The sequence below is a fragment of the Fukomys damarensis genome, unplaced genomic scaffold (genome assembly GCF_012274545.1).
Source record: "Fukomys damarensis isolate Sample0158 unplaced genomic scaffold, DMR_v1.0_HiC HiC_scaffold_27, whole genome shotgun sequence".
Classification (NCBI taxonomy): domain Eukaryota; kingdom Metazoa; phylum Chordata; class Mammalia; order Rodentia; family Bathyergidae; genus Fukomys; species Fukomys damarensis.
The window spans coordinates 45670463-45678680 of NW_022900939.1; the positions used below are offsets into that span (position 1 = coordinate 45670463).

General features: G+C 47.2%; 1 long non-coding RNA gene across 6 annotated transcripts in view; it reads left to right on the top strand.

Annotated features, from left to right (window-relative positions):
* The window catches only part of LOC104857808, a 61345-nt gene that overhangs the window by 15083 nt on the left and 38044 nt on the right, over positions 1 to 8218 (top strand). The window contains exon 4 of one of the 6 annotated variants that reach the window (XR_004514480.1): positions 4164 to 5629. The exons of the other annotated variants lie outside the window; for them this stretch is intronic. This is a non-coding gene — a long non-coding RNA (uncharacterized LOC104857808). Of the gene's footprint in view, positions 1 to 4163; positions 5630 to 8218 lie in introns of those variants that run through there. 6 annotated transcript variants of the gene reach the window in all.

Sequence of the window (8218 nt, forward strand, 5' to 3'; positions counted from 1 at the left end):
CTCCGGCCCAGCTGGCCTGCCCACTTGCATCTGAGGACGGACAGCGAGGGACCGCTGGGCAGCTGGGCTCTGGCGACACACAGGCTGCGACACAGTGGATGTGCGAGGTCCCCTCCCATCCCTCTGGGGCCTGCAGGGGCCTGGGTGCAGGGCCGGGATGCGGCCATCACACAGCCGGGCGATTCAGAGGGCTGGGTTGACTCAGAGAGGACTGGACCCGGCACCACACAGAGGACTCAGTCCTGGGCTCAGTTTGGAAGTGCTAGGAAGAGGTCTGGAAATACCTGCTTCTGAGAAGGAACCTTGATGAATCCCGGTGCAGATGGGTTGTGAGTGTGCTGGTTGGGACACGTGGTTCCGAGCTGCACTGAACCCGAGTCAGTCGGAGCAGTGCCGCTCACGTAGGTCTCAGAAGCAGACACAGTTACTTCTGATTCCTCAAGTTTTCCCACCTGAATATGCTTGTAAGAAAAGTGTTAATTAAAATCGAGCCTGCTATAATTTTCTAAGTACCTTTAGGTATCTATCTCATATTCCTCATCGATTAACTCAAGACACACAAATGGCCCAAGTTGACTGAGGAAACTCACCTACTGTGGCAGTTTGGGGAAAACACTGATCTGAAATATGAAATAACTTTTCTTATAAATACATATCACGAATATGCCCGGGTCTCTGTCTATAATCCACATTGAAAGTTTGTTGACAAAGTTTTTCTTGCACGTTTAGTCTATTTCTGCTTCTTTCTAGTAACTGGACCTTGGAGGCTTGGGAAAGACAGCAGAACATTGTCTTGCTAGGAGTAAGCGGATGGTTATAGACGCAGGCACGGATTGGTGCAGGTGAATGAGATGTCTTGGCCCTGCTTTGAGCAAGCTAGTTGCAGAGAGATGTTTGCTTGGTTTCCGCGCTAACTTCCGGGCTGCCGCCATTTAATTCACAAACACCACATCGTGCACGAAGCCTGAGAAAGGGTGTCAGCAATGAGACACCCTGGACCCTTACTTTGCAGTTCTCTGATGATTCTTGAAGTGATTCCATCTAATAAAGGGGGTCACTAACCCCCCTATGTCCACCCTGCCTTCCCGGGTCCCTGAGATAGGTCCCGGCCTCGCTCTGCACTGTGGCAAACGGTACTGGATCACGGTATCAGCCCACTGCCGGTGGGCAGGGAGGGAATACACGAGCACACTCTCGCTTCCTGGCTGCTGCAGTACTGTGTTCTCTTAACTAATGGCAGAGATTATAATTTGGGGGAATATTCAACCTATGGAGAGTTTTCCTCCCTCGGAGGGATGGCGCCTCCCACTTCTCTCGCTTGTCACGAAAAAGCTTGGCGAGGGTGAAAAGCACCCTGGGCCTGATGACAGAGTTGTGGTCAGGGCTCCTGGTGACAGGGACAACCGACTTGCTGTTTGTCTCGTGTCAAAACCTGCTGTTTTGAAATTTATCATAGGTACATAAGTAGTTTAAAAAATATAAAGTACTTATTTCCAAGCTACATTCTTTCAAAAACATAATTTCGGTGGCTGACGGTGATTTTATGAAACAGCGATGGTTGGTGGCCACCGGTCATCACCCTCTTTCCAGGTACTGCATTGCCCTGATGTCATGGAATTAGCTATTCTGGTGCATTTGTACAAACACAAATCACCACCTCTTGCTGACATGGGAGCTTTTGAAAGACTTAGACTGGGGAAGAAAATAGAATTTCACATGATTTTTAAATTGTGATGCTGACTTACTTTACATTAGAATATGAAAAGTCTGACATTATTTCTGGGCCATACTAAAATTTATTTGCTGCTTCTTTTTTCTTATTCAGTTTAAAAATTGATTGCTCATTGACATCAGTGTGTCCCCACTGATACATGAGCAAGTTAAGTGGTCTTGACCACCTATTTACAAGGCAGAATTTCAAAAAGCACAGCAACCCCTGGCAAGTCACAGAGATGGAGACGGCACACACTGACACAGGCCACCAATGTGCAAATTATGTGAGAATATTGTTCAAAGGCCTATTTTCACTTTTGCCATTTGACGATTTTCTTGCTTCTTAGCAATATTCGTCGACGAATGTCCTGAAGGCTGAGTTCAACATGTCTCAGCACTTCTAAGTCATAATCACATAAACATTTCGGGGGAAGTCACTGTCACTTGGAATATCAAGGAAGACTCAGGATAAAGAGAACAGATGTGGGAAAAAGCACGAAGCACCATCCAGGTGTAATGACAAGATTGCCAGAGCTCTTCCCTTGTGTTTGACAACTATAAAGTGACTTGCAGGTTTCTCCAAAGGTTTAAAGCATGTTGGATTTAGAGTCTGAGGGCCCTCGATGGAATACAGGTGCGTGGCACCTTGGAGGGTCCCATGAGTTTATGCCATCTGCTGGGTTTTAATGCATTTACTGCCAGTCCATCTGTTGTGGAGAAGTTCTGCACAAGTGTGTGTAATACGAGCAGAATGTACCTTCCTGATGTAGAACGGTCCATTTTCAGGCGTTAATCATCTATTTTCAATGCTTTCTACTTTTCTGATTTGTTTGCAAGTGAAATGTAGTAATTGGAAGTTGAGATTGATTTAGAACTATCGAACGTGAACTGCTTAATGGCTTACAGGGATTTTTTATTAAATTGCTCTGCGTTTCCCTCACTTGGAGTGAGAGCTCCCTACGCTCCCAGCCCCTGCCTCCCATCACAGTCTGAGCACCTAGGAAAGGAGGAGGAAAAGAGGAGGTGTTTTCGAGACTCCCCTGCCCAGACCTCATCTGACCACAGGTTATTAGTGTGAAGAGTCCTGAATGCTGTGTGACTTTTTACCATATTTGTGTGGTTGGTTCACTACAGAATTAGTGAGTTTGGTAATGCAGCACTTCCTTGGCCCTGAATATAAGGCAAGTGCACCTGCTTTCTTTCTAAATTCTAGATGATACCAGATTCTAAAACTTTTTAGCTCTCGATAGCTTCTTTTCTTTGAACTGAAAAATTTTGTTCCTGTGGTACTGGGGATTGAATCCGGGGCCTTTGCGCTGAACTACACCCCCAGGAGACTTTTCTGAGGCAAGTTCTTGTCACGTGGACAAATTACTCAGGCTGGGCCTGCACTTGTCATCCTCCTGCTTCAGCCTCCCAGAGTGCTGGGGTTACAGGTGAGGCCACCACACTCAGTTTGTACTTTAATATTGACTCTTTTTCTGCTTTTTTGGGAACTTTATGGATATATTAATGCATTATCATTGGAAATATTAAGTCAAAATTCTGGTTGTTAGCACATTGTAGAACCCAGACTGCTGGCTACAAAGGCTTCACTTAGAGCAGTCAGGTGCTGGTTGGGTGGTACAGGAGATGTTTGCGAGCTCACAAGACGGCTGCGTACCCCTACCTCAAAACCAAACCAAGCCAGAACAAGACAGAGAAGAGGGCCCCAAGGGTGGACGGGTCTGTGTCCTTTGTTGATGTTGGGGCCCATGCTCACGCCTTCTCTGCCTTGGAGACTCCCTAGAGGGGAAGTTTAGCCATTGTGAACTTGATTCTCACCTTTTTTCCCCAGGACTACAAGAAACTCAGGCTGCAAATTTAGGCATCTGTTTTCAGAAAGGTACAGACAATCCACAGAATTGATATTGAGCTATTGCCATAGAGGAAGTAAATTAGCAGTCTAAGGTGCACTCTGGAAGCAAGAGAGTTATGGGAAAGAGGATGAAAGCATTTCACACAGACAACACGGGTTTTATAGCTGCCCCTGGACGCCTTTAACAGCTACGGACTGCAGCAGCGGCATCGGAGGGAGGGAGGCTGCCCCAGCGGGATCTGCGATACACAGTGGCAATGTCTGATGAAGAAATTATATATATTATTTACAGGATGCACACATACACGCAGCAGCAGTCCTTGTTTTAAAGTTTATTTCCCTTCCGAAGTTATTTTGTCATAGTGCTATTCGTCACATGGAGTTATCCTCATGAGATCCTTCGCCATTCCGAGGGTTTTGCTTTATAGGATATAGCATGTCCATACCTTTATTTTCCATTTAAAATTTCTCATCAAAATTTAGAGTCCTTCAGACCAAGAACATTAAGCAACACTCAGTGTAAGAAAATATCTGGTTACCATGGGGATTAGGAGCTATTCCAGGTCTGTTTGACTTCTTTTCTTGACTGCAGGTAATTTATTCCAGTAACATCAGAAGTCACGCTCTGGGAGAGCCCCTTCCTCGGTGAGTGTCTGGAACCTCTCAGTGTTGCTGGTCTGAAAGGTGAGCCTTTCCAGATCCGTGCTTCTGAACATGCAGCCCACACTGCCTCGTGTAACAATAATGCCATCATTTGCTGCACACTGACTATAATGCTGGCACACGGTTTCATGTGAGTCTCAAAACCTTTGGTGGCAGTACTGTCAATTAGGATTACGTTTGACAAAAAGAGAATTAAGTACTCCAGAACAATAGCTTCTGTCAGGTAGTTTATTTCTCTTTCCTGTTCAAGGAGTCCAGAAGAGTTTGACGTGACAGGGTAGCAGAGGCTCAGCACCTTTCTAACGCCCCTGGCATATGCAGCTCTCATTCCCAAGGTTGTCTCATTGGCAAAGGAAGGGGTTAGGGCTCCTGCTATCACATCTGTATTCTAAAAAGATGAAGTACACATCCCACAGTAGCACTTACCATTCTCACATATAGCCCAGACTTACACACACGGCCACATCTACTCAGAAATCTTCTCCCCTCTCGTCATCTGCGTGCACAGCTAAAATCTAAGATTCTTTTGCTCTTGGTAAAGGGGAAAATGGGTTCTGAGAGGCAGCTAGCAGTCTGCCAAGTTTAAGAGCTGCTATTTCCGCCTTACAAATGGAGAAATTGCTCCAGAAGAAGTACACAGTATTAGCTTTCTTGTGCTGGGACAGATCACTCAACAGCTGCGACTGGAAGGGGTTTCGTTTGCATGCGTTTTCATGGCCTGGCTCCAGGTAGAGCTGTCCCGGCACAAAGGCGTGGAGGGCAGAGCTGCTCTGTTCGTGGCAGGGGGAGCAGCGTGGGGCCAGAGTGCCAGAGCAGAAGATGCCAGTAGCCACACTGAGACCCCAGACACTCCCGGGAGTGCGATCCCCCAGCCACCTGGGGGGACCCCGAAGAGGATGGAGCTGAAACCCCGACTGCCACGGAGGTTACACTGACCCCTAAGGGGCCGAGCTGCATCCAGACCTGTGTAGGTACGACCTCGGAGCTCTTAAGCTTTACACGGAAGTACTTCCACCATACAAAAGGGCTTTGACTTTATTCCGTCTCCACCACTAAATTGGTAGAAAGAAAAAACCTTTCTGGCTAAGTTGCCAGGTCAGTCTGTTCAAACAATGATGCCCTTTGTTTTGCAAGGCTCTTTTGGCAGAGGACGTGGTCCTGGTACCAACTTGTGCAACGGAGCCTTTAGTTCTGCTGACCTTCTGATGGGAGGATTCACAGAATTCAGCGACAAGCTTGGAGATTGGCTGGCAGGCAGATTAAAGCCTTATTTTCCATCTTCTGCCCGTTCAGGGTTGCAACTGGTTTAAACTTCACTGAAATATGCTTTGCTGTCCTACTCATAGTTTAGATCTTCAATAACATAATAAAGGAGCAAGGTTTTCAATGAGACAAATACGAATAAATAGGAAGGAATGAGTACTATAGGAAAAATCATAATAATACTATGATTTGTCCTTCTAAAGATATATTTTTAAACTAAGGATGACACATCTTAGACTAAATCAGACTATACGACTTCTAAGTTATTTTAAAGTTATTATAGTTGGATAACCTATGGTTCTCTAATGTAGAGAGGGACGAATCGGATTACGTAGCTCATTATGAACAAGGGCAATTAATTCTTCCTCTCCTTCCCTTACTCCTCTTTCCCTCTTTCCAGTCCACACCTTTTCATTCTTTTCCTTAGCTCCAGCTTTGTCCGTGTTCTGGTCTTTGCAGAGCTTCTGTGCGTTTTTAATCGCTCACCGGCTGGCTCAGCTCTTTGCTTTCTAGTAGAAAGGGGAAACCCGAATGTGAATGAATAACTGAACAAAAAAGCGAGTACCGTGCTTCATGACACATCCCAGCTCTTCGCTGCTTTGTCCCTTAAAACTTTCAACCCTCTCTAAGTCAACCCATACTTCTTACAAATGTGATTAAAATAAACGATACACCAGTTATTTGACAGGTTCTTTATTTAACTAACCAGGCAATCCTGGGGACAGTGCCTCGCTATTGGTTTAACCGTTTGATGGTTTTTTAGAAGTCAACAGACAATTTCACCCCTAAAATGTCAAGGAACCCGGGGTTTAGCTCAGTGGTTCTGCTGCCTGCCTGGCAGGCACAAGGTCCTGAGTTCCGTCCCTGGCCAAAAAAAAAAAAAAAAAAAAAAATGTTGTGAAGAATCCCTTTCTTTCTTCTCTGTGTCACTGACTTGCTGGCTTTTGCCTTCGCACTGTTACCGCATGGTCCCACAGCTTCAGATCTGTCACCTGATTTCAAACCAGGAAGGAATGGAAAAGGGAGCGCTTTTCTTATTCGTACCCTTTTAAAAAAGTCCGAAAGCCACTTCGCAGATTTCCATGAGTCCCCTGCCGGCGCTGTGTCACAGCAGATCCAGCAGCAGAAGAGTCTGAGAAGGAACTTACACCTAAGTGGGGGTTAAGGGACGGCACTCACAGCGCCCCGAATAAATGGAGACCTGTGAGGAGACGCACGATGACAGGAAGTCATTCCCGATGGTGCCCACGGTTTCCCCTCTGACTGCTCCATGACATGGTAACAAATCAGGAGGATCTTCGTATTCTAATCTTCAGAATTGTGTCTGAGAAATGCGAAGGGTGAGTGCGCTGTGGTGATTGCCTTCGCATATTCACTAGAAAGGCTGTCGGCCTGAATTTGGGAGGAGATTCTAGGGCTTTGTGGGCTGATCCTGGGATCAAGGACGCTGCAGGGAGGGTGGGCCTGCAGACGCCCTGTTAAACACTCGCCCACCGTGACTCGCGGTGCAAGCGCTGCGAGGACAGTGCGGGCTGATGTCCTTGTAGAACCAGCTGCGTTTCATGGCCACCATTAGCTTATTTGTCCAGCCGCTCCTCTGAATAACTCGGTTCCCGAGGAAGACAAGGTATTGATTTCACGTCACCCGGTGCTGAAGACGGTGACTGGTGCGAAAGTCAGGGTTCGGGGAAGGTCGAGGGCTGGCATTATCTTCCCGGCAGCGAACCGTGGGGAGGAATGCGCAGACGTTTTCTAAGAAGGAGTTGAAACTTGAAGTCTTAAACAAAAGAATTCCAAATTGAAAGGTAGTTGAACAATGGAAGGTTTAGCGAGCAGCCAGGGCTTCTTACAGGGGCATTTTGACTCTTTTTCTTCCTTTACCTTTTCTGCTTCCCCGTGGGAGAGCGCCTTTGAAATCACGCGGTGTCTGTGCAGACTGCTTGTGTTTACACTGCACAGAACTGGGGCTAAAGGGCAAATGAGGTGGTGCTGGGAAACAGCCGCTCAGAAGTGTCTTAGCGTAGGGCCCACGCACTGCGCCACTCTGCCACGGCGTCCTGGGCCGCCTGCACCGCGCGGGGCCTGCAGCAGCCCAGGGCGTCCTCTCCGCTTCTTTACTCTTCCAAAGGTTCACAACGTCCTTCCATTTCCCCACCTTACCTGTCACCAGATGCCTCCTTGGACTGTTGTGGTCTTAGGCGTTTATCCGTGGTCCCCACACGGGTGCTTTAGAAGGTCCGGGGACTGCCCTGCAGGAGCACCCGCGCCAGCAGCGCCGAGGCGGGCAGCCCCCGGGCCCCTGCCCACCCCAGACCTCGGCCGAGTTGGTTCCTCAGCTCATCTGGAGCACAGCGTGCCAGGGTCTCTGACCACTGCTGTCCGCGCCAGGAGTTTACGATTCGAATGTAACACGTTTATGAGAACCGAAGAGGATGAAAGGATCACATTCACCCTACAATTAGGTTTATAGCTACATCTTTCACAATGAAATTTTCTTTTTATAAAATATTACAGCATACATCTAAGAAGATATGACAGGGCAGGAGCTGGGGTCATGCTGCACACGAAGTTTTGAACCTTCTATTCCACTGAACTGTACATTGCGAGCACTTTGCTGTGCAATTAAAAACCCTTTTTCCTTTCCCACAAAATTTCATATTGTTAAATATCCGTAAGTACAAAACCTGCAGAGATACGTCAGTGTAGGGTGAACTCTCACGT